The sequence below is a fragment of the Microcebus murinus genome, unplaced genomic scaffold (assembly GCF_040939455.1).
Source record: "Microcebus murinus isolate Inina unplaced genomic scaffold, M.murinus_Inina_mat1.0 scaf007_hap2_Mmur4.0, whole genome shotgun sequence".
In the NCBI taxonomy this organism is placed as follows: Eukaryota; Metazoa; Chordata; class Mammalia; order Primates; family Cheirogaleidae; genus Microcebus; species Microcebus murinus.
In genome coordinates, this window is record NW_027438953.1 from 601,275 (window position 1) to 616,809 (window position 15,535).

At 64.2% G+C, this 15,535-nt stretch overlaps 4 pseudogenes; all 4 read right to left on the reverse strand.

The window, feature by feature from the left end:
* Window positions 1–119, reverse strand: LOC142866869 (uncharacterized; annotated as a pseudogene).
* A 3,445-nt stretch (window positions 120–3,564) lies between these two features.
* LOC142866870 (uncharacterized) lies at window positions 3,565–3,683 on the reverse strand (annotated as a pseudogene).
* Window positions 3,684–10,674: 6,991 nt separating this feature from the next.
* LOC142866902 (uncharacterized) lies at window positions 10,675–10,793 on the reverse strand (annotated as a pseudogene).
* Window positions 10,794–14,187: 3,394 nt separating this feature from the next.
* On the reverse strand, window positions 14,188–14,306 carry LOC142866871 (uncharacterized; annotated as a pseudogene).
* Window positions 14,307–15,535: the final 1,229 nt, after the last annotated feature.

Below are 15,535 nucleotides of genomic sequence, written 5' to 3' on the forward strand. Positions count from 1 at the left end.
AGCCTAAGGCACCCGGTATTCCCAGGCGGTCTCCCATCCAAGTACTAAGGAGGCCCGACCCTGCTTAGCTTCCCAGACCAGACGAGCTCGGGGGCGTTCGGGGTGGTGTGGCCCTAGACGGCGGAGGGCGCCCCTGCCCCGCTCAAGAAGCCGAGCCTCTCTGCGCTTTCCCGCCGCCGCCGCCGCCGCCGCCGCCGCCGCCGCCGCCGCCTCCTCCCGCCCCAGGCCCCGCGCCGGGCCGGGTCCGGTGTGCTCCGAGGGTCGGGGGTGACGGGCGGGGCGGGGCGGGGTGGGGCGGGGCGGGGGGGTGTCTCTCTATACACACACACACACTCACACTCACGCACACTCACACAAGATGCGCCTCCACGGCTAGACTCGCCAAGGTGGAGCCCTCCCAGGCCCCCTCGTCTCCTCGCCTGGCCTCCTTCACGTACCCGCTGCCCACCCCCGGCGCGTCGCCGCCGCCGCTGACTGCGCACGCGCACGCGCGGGGCGCTCGCCCTTTGACCCCAGCCAGGGGCCGCCCTCCCCCACAACCCCTTTCAGCTGCGCCCCCCCCCTCGCCCTGTGGGTGGGCTGCCGCCTATTCCCCCGGGCCAGGGCTGGGGCACAGCCAGTGTATGGGGCGTCTCTCTCTGGGGATGTGTCCCATGGGTGGGGTGGGGTGGCGTGGTTTGGGGGGCGCTGAAGAAATCAGTCCCCTCCATCTCCTACCTCTGGAAAACGCCCAAGCCCGTGGAGAACTGCCGGCACCGCTTCGTGGGGGCCGGGACCCTCCTCCGTGTCCTCCTGTGGCCCAGTCCAAGGGGCCTGGGCCTGGCCGGGGCTGCATTGGACCCCGACCACCCTGGCGTGTGGACTCGCTAAAAATCGGCCATTAGATATTGGATTCCAGCTTCCTTGAGGTCATTTCACTAATGAGTGCACCGGAAAGAGTTTCCTAATCCATCTGTGAGGGTGGCAACTGAAAGAGAATTTGAAAGCTGACAGAATAGGCGAGGGAAGGCATAGGAGATTTCCACACCCAGCAAGGAAGACTTTCCCGAAATGGAAGAAAGAAACGAGCAAACAGAGACACCGGTAGCCCGCCCGGAAAAGAGTCTGCCCCTGAGAGAAAGCACCCTGACCAGGTTCACCCGTGGGTGGGTGGCGAGCTAGCGGCATTCAGAAGAGCGAGGCCCGCAGTCTGTGCGGAAGACACCTGCGCTCGGGTGTGTGTGGCGGCGTGATTCACAAGCAGCTCTAGATGTTAAACCCAGGAGAAGCCAGGGAGTTCCCAACGCCCCAGGTGTCCTCAGCACACCACTGGCTGCTGTGGGAATGCGAAGCCCGGCTCCTTGTCTCAGAGCGGGGTTCCCAGGAGGATCAGGCTGAAGCTGGGACTTGGCCTCAAAGTGTCCCCTCGCATGGCCACCCCCTTCCCCTTCCTGCTCCTCCACTCCTGGTGCCCCTCCATCCAGGGGCCAGACCTTAAAGAGTCACCGCAAGAGAATCCTGGTCCCAAAGGAGCCTTCTGGGGGACCGGTGCTGAGAGAGGTTGTGGGCATGGCCCGCTGGGGCTCTGCCCGACCCAGGGCTGAGAGATGCAACCTCCCAGCTCTGGGTCCCTGCAGGAAGTGTTGGCAAGCACAGGGCCGGTCCTCCAAAGGCCCAGGTGCAGGGAGCCCAGGCCAAGCAGCCTGTGGAAGAAGCCACTTGCCCTGCCACCCCGGGAACAGGACTGCGGGCCCCGGCCCTTCCCACCTCCTCCTCCTCCTCCTCCTCCGCCCTGCACCCCCCCCCCCGACATGGCACAGGGCTCAGAGACACCTCAGACTCTTGCTACCCAAAGTGCAAAGGGCATCAGTTGCTCCTCCAAACCCCCCGCCCAGCAGACCGCGTCGTCCAGCCAGCCCCCGGGCCTCCCTGGGGTGCCCAGCACAAAAGTGCAGACACCCACCGGACCCTCAATCTCAGCTTTCGGATGCTTTTGCCACTCTAAGGACCCGCAGGCCCGCTGGGCCTTCGGGCAGGACAGAGAGCCCCGGAATCCGACGTGGAGAGCTGCGTGTACGTCCCCATCAGGAGGCGGTCCCCACCTCCGCGGCTCTCCCCTTGCGGGGAGCGGCAGCCGGCAGCCGCAGGGCCTCAGGGAAGACACCAGGCTGGGCCCCCGCGGCACAGCGGGGGCACGTCCCCCCGCACGCGACTTAGGGACGGCTGCTGGAGACTGCTGCGGCCACCCTGCTGCCGGGTTTCTGGAGGGCTTCCTGGAAGCAGCGTCCACACCAAGCCCTTGGAAGGCCCAGGCGACGGAGGAGCCGGTCAGGCAGGGGCCGAGGACGGTGAGAGGCCGGGCGGGAAGGAGCATGTCAGGCCGGGGCAGAGGACGGTGACACGCCGGGCGGGGAGGAGCCGGTCAGGCGGGGGCCCAGGACAGTGACGGGCCTGGCCGGGGAGGAGTGCGTCAGGCAGGGGCAGAGGTGACGGGCTGGGTAAGGGGTAGGGTGACAGTTAGGGCACAATTCACAATCGCAAAGATGTGGAAGCGACCCGAGTGCCCCTCCATCCAGGAGTGCATTAATAAAATGTGGCGCGTGGACACCACGGAGTGCCATTCGGCTGTGAGGAGCAGCGGTGAGAGGGCGCCTCTCGTGTTCTCCTGGCCAGAGCTGGAACCCGTTCCAGTAAGCCGAGTATCCCAAGAATGGACACACGAGCACCACGTGCTCGCGCTCACCAGCAAACTGGTACGAACGGATGGACACCTAAGTGGACAGAGAGGAATCACCTTCGTCGGGTGGGTGTCGGGCGGGTGGGGGGAGGGATGGGCATACACATCCGTTAGGGATGGGGTGGGTGCGCACCGACTGGGGGATGGGCGCGCTTGAAGCTCTGACCCGAGGGTGGAGGCTTGGAGAGGGCGACGTACCCGACCTTAACATTGGTGCCCCCACGATACGCTGGGACAACATGAGAGGTATCTGAATAAGAACACAGGGGGGAGGGGGGCACGGGCAACACATGTCACCTGAATACTTGTACTCCCATCATCTGCTTGAAAAGAGAGAGAAAAGAAAATGCAATAATAGAGGTAAGAGACACTTTTTAAAAATGATGAATCCGAAGAGAAAAGTAAAAGGAGGCCTGTGGAGCAGGTCTGGGTGTGACTCCGGATCCCCCAACATCAGGTGCCACCACCAAAGATTCCTACGTGTAGCCCATAGAACCCCAAAAGCAACGGGACGAGTTCTGGTCACATACTCCCTCAAAATGACATCCTGGCCTTCTTCTGGAACTCCCTCCCCTCTCAGACTCTCAAGGTTTCCTCCAGCGTGTCGGTTCCCACAGAGCAGACCTTGGGTCTGAGACCTGACAGTCCAGATGCCACGCGTGCTGCCGCGTGGCGGCGGTGTCGCGGCTTGGGACAAGAGGAGGCCCCACGGTGCGGGCTGGGGCGCCAGGCACCGCGGCGGGCGCTGAGGGTGGGGGTCACCGCCACCCCGGGCCGCCGCCGCGCTCCCAGAAAGGGAACAGAACAAGAGGCAAAAAAAAAAAAAAAAAAAAAAAAAAACCAGAAGAAGCCTAAGGCACCCGGTATTCCCAGGCGGTCTCCCATCCAAGTACTAAGGAGGCCCGACCCTGCTTAGCTTCCCAGACCAGACGAGCTCGGGGGCGTTCGGGGTGGTGTGGCCCTAGACGGCGGAGGGCGCCCCTGCCCCGCTCAAGAAGCCGAGCCTCTCTGCGCTTTCCCGCCGCCGCCCCCGCCGCAGCCTCCGCCGCCGCCGCCGCCTCCTCCCGCCCCAGGCCCCGCGCCGGGCCGGGTCCGGTGTGCTCCGAGGGTCGGGGGTGACGGGCGGGGCGGGGCGGGGTGGGGCGGGGCGCGGGGCTGTCTCTCTATACACACACACACTCACACTCACGCACACTCACACAATATGCGCCTCCACGGCTGGACTCGCCAAGGTGGAGCCCTCCCAGCCCCCCTCGTCTCCTTGCCTGGCCTCCTTCACGTACCCGCTGCCCACCCCAGGCGCCTGGCCGCAGCTGACTGCGCACGAGCGGGACGCTCGCCCTTTGACCCCAGCCAGGGGCCGCCCTCCCCCACAACCCCTTTCAGCTGCGGCCCCCCTCGCCCTGTGGGTGGGCTGCCGCCTATTCCCCGGGCCAGGGCTGGGGCACAGCCAGTGTATGGGGCGTCTCTCTCTGGGGATGTGTCCCATGGGTGGGGTGGGGTGGCGTGGTTTGGGGGGCGCTGAAGAAATCAGTCCCCTCCATCTCCTACCTCTGGAAAACGCCCAAGCCCGTGGAGAACTGCCGGCACCGCTTCGTGGGGGCCGGGACCCTCCTCCGTGTCCTCCTGTGGCCCAGTCCAAGGGGCCTGGGCCTGGCCGGGGCTGCATTGGACCCCGACCACCCTGGCGTGTGGACTCGCTAAAAATCGGCCATTAGATATTGGATTCCAGCTTCCTTGAGGTCATTTCACTAATGAGTGCACCGGAAAGAGTTTCCTAATCCATCTGTGAGGGTGGCAACTGAAAGAGAATTTGAAAGCTGACAGAATAGGCGAGGGAAGGCATAGGAGATTTCCACACCCAGCAAGGAAGACTTTCCCGAAATGGAAGAAAGAAACGAGCAAACAGAGACACCGGTAGCCCGCCCGGAAAAGAGTCTGCCCCTGAGAGAAAGCACCCTGACCAGGTTCACCCGTGGGTGGGTGGCGAGCTAGCGGCATTCAGAAGAGCGAGGCCCGCAGTCTGTGCGGAAGACACCTGCGCTCGGGTGTGTGTGGCGGCGCGATTCCCAAGCAGCTCTAGATGTTAAACCCAGGAGAAGCCAGGGAGTTCCCAACGCCCCAGGTGTCCTCAGCACACGACTGGCTGCTGTGGGAATGCGAAGCCCGGCTCCTTGTCTCAGAGCGGGGTTCCCAGGAGGATCAGGCTGAAGCTGGGACTTGGCCTCAAAGTGTCCCCTCGCATGGCCACCCCCTTCCCCTTCCTGCTCCTCTACTCCTGGTGCCCCTCCATCCAGGGGCCAGACCTTAAAGAGTCACCGCAAGAGAATCCTGGTCCCAAAGGAGCCTTCTGGGGGACCGGTGCTGAGAGAGGTTGTGGGCATGGCCCGCTGGGGCTCTGCCCGACCCAGGGCTGAGAGATGCAACCTCCCAGCTCTGGGTCCCTGCAGGAAGTGTTGGCAAGCACAGGGCCGGTCCTCCAAAGGCCCAGGTGCAGGGAGCCCAGGCCAAGCAGCCTGTGGAAGAAGCCACTTGCCCTGCCACCCCGGGAACAGGACTGCGGGCCCCGGCCCTTCCCACCTCCTCCTCCTCCTCCTCCTCCGCCCTGCACCCCCCCCCCGACATGGCACAGGGCTCAGAGACACCTCAGACTCTTGCTACCCAAAGTGCAAAGGGCATCAGTTGCTCCTCCAAACCCCCCGCCCAGCAGACCGCGTCGTCCAGCCAGCCCCCGGGCCTCCCTGGGGTGCCCAGCACAAAAGTGCAGACACCCACCGGACCCTCAATCTCAGCTTTCGGATGCTTTTGCCACTCTAAGGACCCGCAGGCCCGCTGGGCCTTCGGGCAGGACAGAGAGCCCCGGAATCCGACGTGGAGAGCTGCGTGTACGTCCCCATCAGGAGGCGGTCCCCACCTCCGCGGCTCTCCCCTTGCGGGGAGTGGCAGCCGGCAGCCGCAGGGCCTCAGGGAAGACACCAGGCTGGGCCCCCGCGGCACAGCGGGGGCACGTCCCCCCGCACGCGACTTAGGGACGGCTGCTGGAGACTGCTGCGGCCACCCTGCTGCCGGGTTTCTGGAGGGCTTCCTGGAAGCAGCGTCCACACCAAGCCCTTGGAAGGCCCAGGCGACGGAGGAGCCGGTCAGGCAGGGGCCGAGGACGGTGAGAGGCCGGGCGGGAAGGAGCATGTCAGGCCGGGGCAGAGGACGGTGACACGCCGGGCGGGGAGGAGCCGGTCAGGCGGGGGCCCAGGACAGTGACGGGCCTGGCCGGGGAGGAGTGCGTCAGGCAGGGGCAGAGGTGACGGGCTGGGTAAGGGGTAGGGTGACAGTTAGGGCACAATTCACAATCCCAAAGATGTGGAAGCGACCCGAGTGCCCATCCATCCAGGAGTGCATTAATAAAATGTGGCGCGTGGACACCACGGAGTGCCATTCGGCTGTGAGGAGCAGCGGTGAGAGGGCGCCTCTCGTGTTCTCCTGGCCAGAGCTGGAACCCGTTCCAGTAAGCCGAGTATCCCAAGAATGGACACACGAGCACCACGTGCTCGCGCTCACCAGCAAACTGGTACGAACGGATGGACACCTAAGTGGACAGAGAGGAATCACCTTCGTCGGGTGGGTGTCGGGCGGGTGGGGGGAGGGATGGGCATACACATCCGTTAGGGATGGGGTGGGTGCGCACCGACTGGGGGATGGGCGCGCTTGAAGCTCTGACCCGAGGGTGGAGGCTTGGAGAGGGCGACGTACCCGACCTTAACATTGGTGCCCCCACGATACGCTGGGACAACATGAGAGGTATCTGAATAAGAACACAGGGGGGAGGGGGGCACGGGCAACACATGTCACCTGAATACTTGTACTCCCATCATCTGCTTGAAAAGAGAGAGAAAAGAAAATGCAATAATAGAGGTAAGAGACACTTTTTAAAAATGATGAATCCGAAGAGAAAAGTAAAAGGAGGCCTGTGGAGCAGGTCTGGGTGTGACTCCGGATCCCCCAACATCAGGTGCCACCACCAAAGATTCCTACGTGTAGCCCATAGAACCCCAAAAGCAACGGGACGAGTTCTGGTCACATACTCCCTCAAAATGACATCCTGGCCTTCTTCTGGAACTCCCTCCCCTCTCAGATTCTCAAGGTTTCCTCCAACGTGTCGGTTCCCACAGAGCAGACCTTGGGTCTGAGACCTGACAGTCCAGATGCCACGCGTGCTGCCGCGTGGCGGCGGTGTCGCGGCTTGGGACAAGAGGAGGCCCCACGGTGCGGGCTGGGGCGCCAGGCACCGCGGCGGGCGCTGAGGGTGGGGGTCACCCCCACCCCGGGCCGCCGCCGCGCTCCCAGAAAGGGAACAGAACAGGAGGCAAAAAAAAAAAAAAAAAAAAAAACCAGAAGAAGCCTAAGGCACCCGGTATTCCCAGGCGGTCTCCCATCCAAGTACTAAGGAGGCGCGACCCTGCTTAGCTTCCCAGACCAGACGAGCTCTGGGGCGTTCGGGGTGGTGTGGCCCTAGACGGCGGAGGGCGCCCCTGCCCCGCTCAAGAAGCCGAGCCTCTCTGCGCTTTCCCGCCGCCGCCGCCGCCGCCGCCGCCGCCGCCGCCGCCGCCGCCGCCGCCGCCGCCTCCTCCCGCCCCAGGCCCCGCGCCGGGCCGGGTCCGGTGTGCTCCGAGGGTCGGGGGTGACGGGCGGGGCGGGTCGGGTGGGGCGGGGCGGGGGGGTGTCTCTCTATACACACACACACACTCACACTCACGCACACTCACACAAGATGCGCCTCCACGGCTGGACTCGCCAAGGTGGAGCCCTCCCAGGCCCCCTCGTCTCCTCGCCTGGCCTCCTTCACGTACCCGCTGCCCACCCCCGGCGCGTCGCCGCCGCCGCTGACTGCGCACGCGCACGCGCGGGGCGCTCGCCCTTTGACCCCAGCCAGGGGCCGCCCTCCCCCACAACCCCTTTCAGCTGCGCCCCCCCCCTCGCCCTGTGGGTGGGCTGCCGCCTATTCCCCCGGGCCAGGGCTGGGGCACAGCCAGTGTATGGGGCGTCTCTCTCTGGGGATGTGTCCCATGGGTGGGGTGGGGTGGCGTGGTTTGGGGGGCGCTGAAGAAATCAGTCCCCTCCATCTCCTACCTCTGGAAAACGCCCAAGCCCGTGGAGAACTGCCGGCACCGCTTCGTGGGGGCCGGGACCCTCCTCCGTGTCCTCCTGTGGCCCAGTCCAAGGGGCCTGGGCCTGGCCGGGGCTGCATTGGACCCCGACCACCCTGGCGTGTGGACTCGCTAAAAATCGGCCATTAGATATTGGATTCCAGCTTCCTTGAGGTCATTTCACTAATGAGTGCACCGGAAAGAGTTTCCTAATCCATCTGTGAGGGTGGCAACTGAAAGAGAATTTGAAAGCTGACAGAATAGGCGAGGGAAGGCATAGGAGATTTCCACACCCAGCAAGGAAGACTTTCCCGAAATGGAAGAAAGAAACGAGCAAACAGAGACACCGGTAGCCCGCCCGGAAAAGAGTCTGCCCCTGAGAGAAAGCACCCTGACCAGGTTCACCCGTGGGTGGGTGGCGAGCTAGCGGCATTCAGAAGAGCGAGGCCCGCAGTCTGTGCGGAAGACACCTGCGCTCGGGTGTGTGTGGCGGCGTGATTCACAAGCAGTTCTAGATGTTAAACCCAGGAGAAGCCAGGGAGTTCCCAACGCCCCAGGTGTCCTCAGCACACGACTGGCTGCTGTGGGAATGCGAAGCCCGGCTCCTTGTCTCAGAGCGGGGTTCCCAGGAGGATCAGGCTGAAGCTGGGACTTGGCCTCAAAGTGTCCCCTCGCATGGCCACCCCCTTCCCCTTCCTGCTCCTCTACTCCTGGTGCCCCTCCATCCAGGGGCCAGACCTTAAAGAGTCACCGCAAGAGAATCCTGGTCCCAAAGGAGCCTTCTGGGGGACCGGTGCTGAGAGAGGTTGTGGGCATGGCCCGCTGGGGCTCTGCCCGACCCAGGGCTGAGAGATGCAACCTCCCAGCTCTGGGTCCCTGCAGGAAGTGTTGGCAAGCACAGGGCCGGTCCTCCAAAGGCCCAGGTGCAGGGAGCCCAGGCCAAGCAGCCTGTGGAAGAAGCCACTTGCCCTGCCACCCCGGGAACAGGACTGCGGGCCCCGGCCCTTCCCACCTCCTCCTCCTCCTCCTCCTCCGCCCTGCACCCCCCCCCCGACATGGCACAGGGCTCAGAGACACCTCAGACTCTTGCTACCCAAAGTGCAAAGGGCATCAGTTGCTCCTCCAAACCCCCCGCCCAGCAGACCGCGTCGTCCAGCCAGCCCCCGGGCCTCCCTGGGGTGCCCAGCACAAAAGTGCAGACACCCACCGGACCCTCAATCTCAGCTTTCGGATGCTTTTGCCACTCTAAGGACCCGCAGGCCCGCTGGGCCTTCGGGCAGGACAGAGAGCCCCGGAATCCGACGTGGAGAGCTGCGTGTACGTCCCCATCAGGAGGCGGTCCCCACCTCCGCGGCTCTCCCCTTGCGGGGAGCGGCAGCCGGCAGCCGCAGGGCCTCAGGGAAGACACCAGGCTGGGCCCCCGCGGCACAGCGGGGGCACGTCCCCCCGCACGCGACTTAGGGACGGCTGCTGGAGACTGCTGCGGCCACCCTGCTGCCGGGTTTCTGGAGGGCTTCCTGGAAGCAGCGTCCACACCAAGCCCTTGGAAGGCCCAGGCGACGGAGGAGCCGGTCAGGCAGGGGCCGAGGATGGTGAGAGGCCGGGCGGGAAGGAGCATGTCAGGCCGGGGCAGAGGACGGTGACACGCCGGGCGGGGAGGAGCCGGTCAGGCGGGGGCCCAGGACAGTGACGGGCCTGGCCGGGGAGGAGTGCGTCAGGCAGGGGCAGAGGTGACGGGCTGGGTAAGGGGTAGGGTGACAGTTAGGGCACAATTCACAATCCCAAAGATGTGGAAGCGACCCGAGTGCCCATCCATCCAGGAGTGCATTAATAAAATGTGGCGCGTGGACACCACGGAGTGCCATTCGGCTGTGAGGAGCAGCGGTGAGAGGGCGCCTCTCGTGTTCTCCTGGCCAGAGCTGGAACCCGTTCCAGTAAGCCGAGTATCCCAAGAATGGACACACGAGCACCACGTGCTCGCGCTCACCAGCAAACTGGTACGAACGGATGGACACCTAAGTGGACAGAGAGGAATCACCTTCGTCGGGTGGGTGTCGGGCGGGTGGGGGGAGGGATGGGCATACACATCCGTTAGGGATGGGGTGGGTGCGCACCGACTGGGGGATGGGCGCGCTTGAAGCTCTGACCCGAGGGTGGAGGCTTGGAGAGGGCGACGTACCCGACCTTAACATTGGTGCCCCCACGATACGCTGGGACAACATGAGAGGTATCTGAATAAGAACACAGGGGGGAGGGGGGCACGGGCAACACATGTCACCTGAATACTTGTACTCCCATCATCTGCTTGAAAAGAGAGAGAAAAGAAAATGCAATAATAGAGGTAAGAGACACTTTTTAAAAATGATGAATCCGAAGAGAAAAGTAAAAGGAGGCCTGTGGAGCAGGTCTGGGTGTGACTCCGGATCCCCCAACATCAGGTGCCACCACCAAAGATTCCTACGTGTAGCCCATAGAACCCCAAAAGCAACGGGACGAGTTCTGGTCACATACTCCCTCAAAATGACATCCTGGCCTTCTTCTGGAACTCCCTCCCCTCTCAGACTCTCAAGGTTTCCTCCAGCGTGTCGGTTCCCACAGAGCAGACCTTGGGTCTGAGACCTGACAGTCCAGATGCCACGCGTGCTGCCGCGTGGCGGCGGTGTCGCGGCTTGGGACAAGAGGAGGCCCCACGGTGCGGGCTGGGGCGCCAGGCACCGCGGCGGGCGCTGAGGGTGGGGGTCACCCCCACCCCGGGCCGCCGCCGCGCTCCCAGAAAGGGAACAGGAGGCAAAAAAAAAAAAAAAAAAAACCAGAAGAAGCCTAAGGCACCCGGTATTCCCAAGCGGTCTCCCATCCAAGTACTAAGGAGGCCCGACCCTGCTTAGCTTCCCAGACCAGACGAGCTCGGGGGCGTTCGGGGTGGTGTGGCCCTAGACGGCGGAGGGCGCCCCTGCCCCGCTCAAGAAGCCGAGCCTCTCTGCGCTTTCCCGCCGCCGCCGCCGCCTCCTCCCGCCCCAGGCCCCGCGCCGGGCCGGGTCCGGTGTGCTCCGAGGGTCGGGGGTGACGGGCGGGGCGGGGCGGGGTGGGGCGGGGCGCGGGGCTGTCTCTCTATACACACACACACTCACACTCACGCACACTCACACAATATGCGCCTCCACGGCTGGACTCGCCAAGGTGGAGCCCTCCCAGCCCCCCTCGTCTCCTTGCCTGGCCTCCTTCACGTACCCGCTGCCCACCCCAGGCGCCTGGCCGCAGCTGACTGCGCACGAGCGGGACGCTCGCCCTTTGACCCCAGCCAGGGGCCGCCCTCCCCCACAACCCCTTTCAGCTGCGGCCCCCCTCGCCCTGTGGGTGGGCTGCCGCCTATTCCCCCGGGCCAGGGCTGGGGCACAGCCAGTGTATGGGGCGTCTCTCTCTGGGGATGTGTCCCATGGGTGGGGTGGGGTGGCGTGGTTTGGGGGGCGCTGAAGAAATCAGTCCCCTCCATCTCCTACCTCTGGAAAACGCCCAAGCCCGTGGAGAACTGCCGGCACCGCTTCGTGGGGGCCGGGACCCTCCTCCGTGTCCTCCTGTGGCCCAGTCCAAGGGGCCTGGGCCTGGCCGGGGCTGCATTGGACCCCGACCACCCTGGCGTGTGGACTCGCTAAAAATCGGCCATTAGATATTGGATTCCAGCTTCCTTGAGGTCATTTCACTAATGAGTGCACCGGAAAGAGTTTCCTAATCCATCTGTGAGGGTGGCAACTGAAAGAGAATTTGAAAGCTGACAGAATAGGCGAGGGAAGGCATAGGAGATTTCCACACCCAGCAAGGAAGACTTTCCCGAAATGGAAGAAAGAAACGAGCAAACAGAGACACCGGTAGCCCGCCCGGAAAAGAGTCTGCCCCTGAGAGAAAGCACCCTGACCAGGTTCACCCGTGGGTGGGTGGCGAGCTAGCGGCATTCAGAAGAGCGAGGCCCGCAGTCTGTGCGGAAGACACCTGCGCTCGGGTGTGTGTGGCGGCGCGATTCCCAAGCAGCTCTAGATGTTAAACCCAGGAGAAGCCAGGGAGTTCCCAACGCCCCAGGTGTCCTCAGCACACGACTGGCTGCTGTGGGAATGCGAAGCCCGGCTCCTTGTCTCAGAGCGGGGTTCCCAGGAGGATCAGGCTGAAGCTGGGACTTGGCCTCAAAGTGTCCCCTCGCATGGCCACCCCCTTCCCCTTCCTGCTCCTCTACTCCTGGTGCCCCTCCATCCAGGGGCCAGACCTTAAAGAGTCACCGCAAGAGAATCCTGGTCCCAAAGGAGCCTTCTGGGGGACCGGTGCTGAGAGAGGTTGTGGGCATGGCCCGCTGGGGCTCTGCCCGACCCAGGGCTGAGAGATGCAACCTCCCAGCTCTGGGTCCCTGCAGGAAGTGTTGGCAAGCACAGGGCCGGTCCTCCAAAGGCCCAGGTGCAGGGAGCCCAGGCCAAGCAGCCTGTGGAAGAAGCCACTTGCCGTGCCACCCCGGGAACAGGACTGCGGGCCCCGGCCCTTCCCACCTCCTCCTCCTCCTCCTCCTCCCCCCCGCCCCGCCCCCACAGGGCACAGGGCTCAGAGACACCTCAGACTCTTGCTACCCAAAGTGCAAAGGGCATCAGTTGCTCCTCCAAACCCCCCGCCCAGCAGACCGCGTCGTCCAGCCAGCCCCCGGGCCTCCCTGGGGTGCCCAGCACAAAAGTGCAGACACCCACCGGACCCTCAATCTCAGCTTTCGGATGCTTTTGCCACTCTAAGGACCCGCAGGCCCTCTGGGCCTTCGGGCAGGACAGAGAGCCCCGGAATCCGACGTGGAGAGCTGCGTGTACGTCCCCATCAGGAGGCGGTCCCCACCTCCGCGGCTCTCCCCTTGCGGGGAGCGGCAGCCGGCAGCCGCAGGGCCTCAGGGAAGACACCAGGCTGGGCCCCCGCGGCACAGCGGGGGCACGTCCCCCCGCACGCGACTTAGGGACGGCTGCTGGAGACTGCTGCGGCCACCCTGCTGCCGGGATTCTGGAGGGCTTCCTGGAAGCAGCGTCCACACCAAGCCCTTGGAAGGCCCAGGCGACGGAGGAGCCGGTCAGGCAGGGGCCGAGGACGGTGAGAGGCCGGGCGGGAAGGAGCATGTCAGGCCGGGGCAGAGGACGGTGACACGCCGGGCGGGGAGGAGCCGGTCAGGCGGGGGCCCAGGACAGTGACGGGCCTGGCCGGGGAGGAGTGCGTCAGGCAGGGGCAGAGGTGACGGGCTGGGTAAGGGGTAGGGTGACAGTTAGGGCACAATTCACAATCCCAAAGATGTGGAAGCGACCCGAGTGCCCCTCCATCCAGGAGTGCATTAATAAAATGTGGCGCGTGGACACCACGGAGTGCCATTCGGCTGTGAGGAGCAGCGGTGAGAGGGCACCTCTCGTGTTCTCCTGGCCAGAGCTGGAACCCGTTCCAGTAAGCCGAGTATCCCAAGAATGGACACACGAGCACCACGTGCTCGCGCTCACCAGCAAACTGGTACGAACGGATGGACACCTAAGTGGACAGAGAGGAATCACCTTCGTCGGGTGGGTGTCGGGCGGGTGGGGGGAGGGATGGGCATACACATCCGTTAGGGATGGGGTGGGTGCGCACCGACTGGGGGATGGGCGCGCTTGAAGCTCTGACCCGAGGGTGGAGGCTTGGAGAGGGCGACGTACCCGACCTTAACATTGGTGCCCCCACGATACGCTGGGACAACATGAGAGGTATCTGAATAAGAACACAGGGGGGAGGGGGGCACGGGCAACACATGTCACCTGAATACTTGTACTCCCATCATCTGCTTGAAAAGAGAGAGAAAAGAAAATGCAATAATAGAGGTAAGAGACACTTTTTAAAAATGATGAATCCGAAGAGAAAAGTAAAAGGAGGCCTGTGGAGCAGGTCTGGGTGTGACTCCGGATCCCCCAACATCAGGTGCCACCACCAAAGATTCCTACGTGTAGCCCATAGAACCCCAAAAGCAACGGGACGAGTTCTGGTCACATACTCCCTCAAAATGACATCCTGGCCTTCTTCTGGAACTCCCTCCCCTCTCAGACTCTCAAGGTTTCCTCCAGCGTGTCGGTTCCCACAGAGCAGACCTTGGGTCTGAGACCTGACAGTCCAGATGCCACGCGTGCTGCCGCGTGGCGGCGGTGTCGCGGCTTGGGACAAGAGGAGGCCCCACGGTGCGGGCTGGGGCGCCAGGCACCGCGGCGGGCGCTGAGGGTGGGGGTCACCCCCACCCCGGGCCGCCGCCGCGCTCCCAGAAAGGGAACAGAAGAGGAGGCAAAAAAAAAAAAAAAAACCAGAAGAAGCCTAAGGCACCCGGTATTCCCAGGCGGTCTCCCATCCAAGTACTAAGGAGGCCCGACCCTGCTTAGCTTCCCAGACCAGACGAGCTCGGGGGCGTTCGGGGTGGTGTGGCCCTAGACGGTGGAGGGCGCCCCTGCCCCGCTCAAGAAGCCGAGCCTCTCTGCGCTTTCCCCCCGCCGCCGCCGCCGCCGCCGCCGCCGCCGCCGCCTCCTCCCGCCCCAGGCCCCGCGCCGGGCCGGGTCCGGTGTGCTCCGAGGGTCGGGGGTGACGGGCGGGGCGGGGCGGGGCGGGGCGGGGCGGGGGGGCTGTCTCTCTATACACACACACACACTCACACTCACGCACACTCACACAAGATGCGCCTCCACGGCTGGAATCGCCAAGGTGGAGCCCTCCCAGCCCCCCTCGTCTCCTCGCCTGGCCTCCTTCACGTACCCGCTGCCCACCCCCGGCGCCTCGCCGCCGCTGACTGCGCACGCGCACGCCCTTTGACCCCAGCCAGGGGCCGCCCTCCCCCACAACCCCTTTCAGCTGCGGCCCCCCTCGCCCTGTGGGTGGGCTGCCGCCTATTCCCCCGGGCCAGGGCTGGGGCACAGCCAGTGTATGGGGCGTCTCTCTCTGGGGATGTGTCCCATGGGTGGGGTGGGGTGGCGTGGTTTGGGGGGCGCTGAAGAAATCAGTCCCCTCCATCTCCTACCTCTGGAAAACTCCTAAGCCCGTGGAGAACTGCCGGCACCGCTTCGTGGGGGACGGGACCCTCCTCCGTGTCCTCCTGTGGCCCAGTCCAAGGGGCCTGGGCCTGGCCGGGGCTGCATTGGACCCCGACCCCGTGTGGACTCGCTAAAAATCGGCCATTAGATATTGGATTCCAGCTTCCTTGAGGTCATTTCACTAATGAGTGCACCGGAAAGAGTTTCCTAATCCATCTGTGAGGGTGGCAACTGAAAGAGAATTTGAAAGCTGACAGAATAGGCGAGGGAAGGCATAGGAGATTTCCACACCCAGCAAGGAAGACTTTCCCGAAATGGAAGAAAGAAACGAGCAAACAGAGACACCGGTAGCCCGCCCGGAAAAGAGTCTGCCCCTGAGAGAAAGCACCCTGACCAGGTTCACCCGTGGGTGGGTGGCGAGCTAGCGGCATTCAGAAGAGCGAGGCCCGCAGTCTGTGCGGAAGACACCTGCGCTCGGGTGTGTGTGGCGGCACGATTCCCGAGCAGCTCTAGACGTTAAACCCAGGAGAAGCCAGGGAGTTCCCAACGCCCCAGGTGTCCTCAGCCCACGACTGGCTGCTGTGGGAATGCGAAGCCCGGCTCCTTGTCTCAGAGCGGGGTTCCCAGGAGGATCAGGC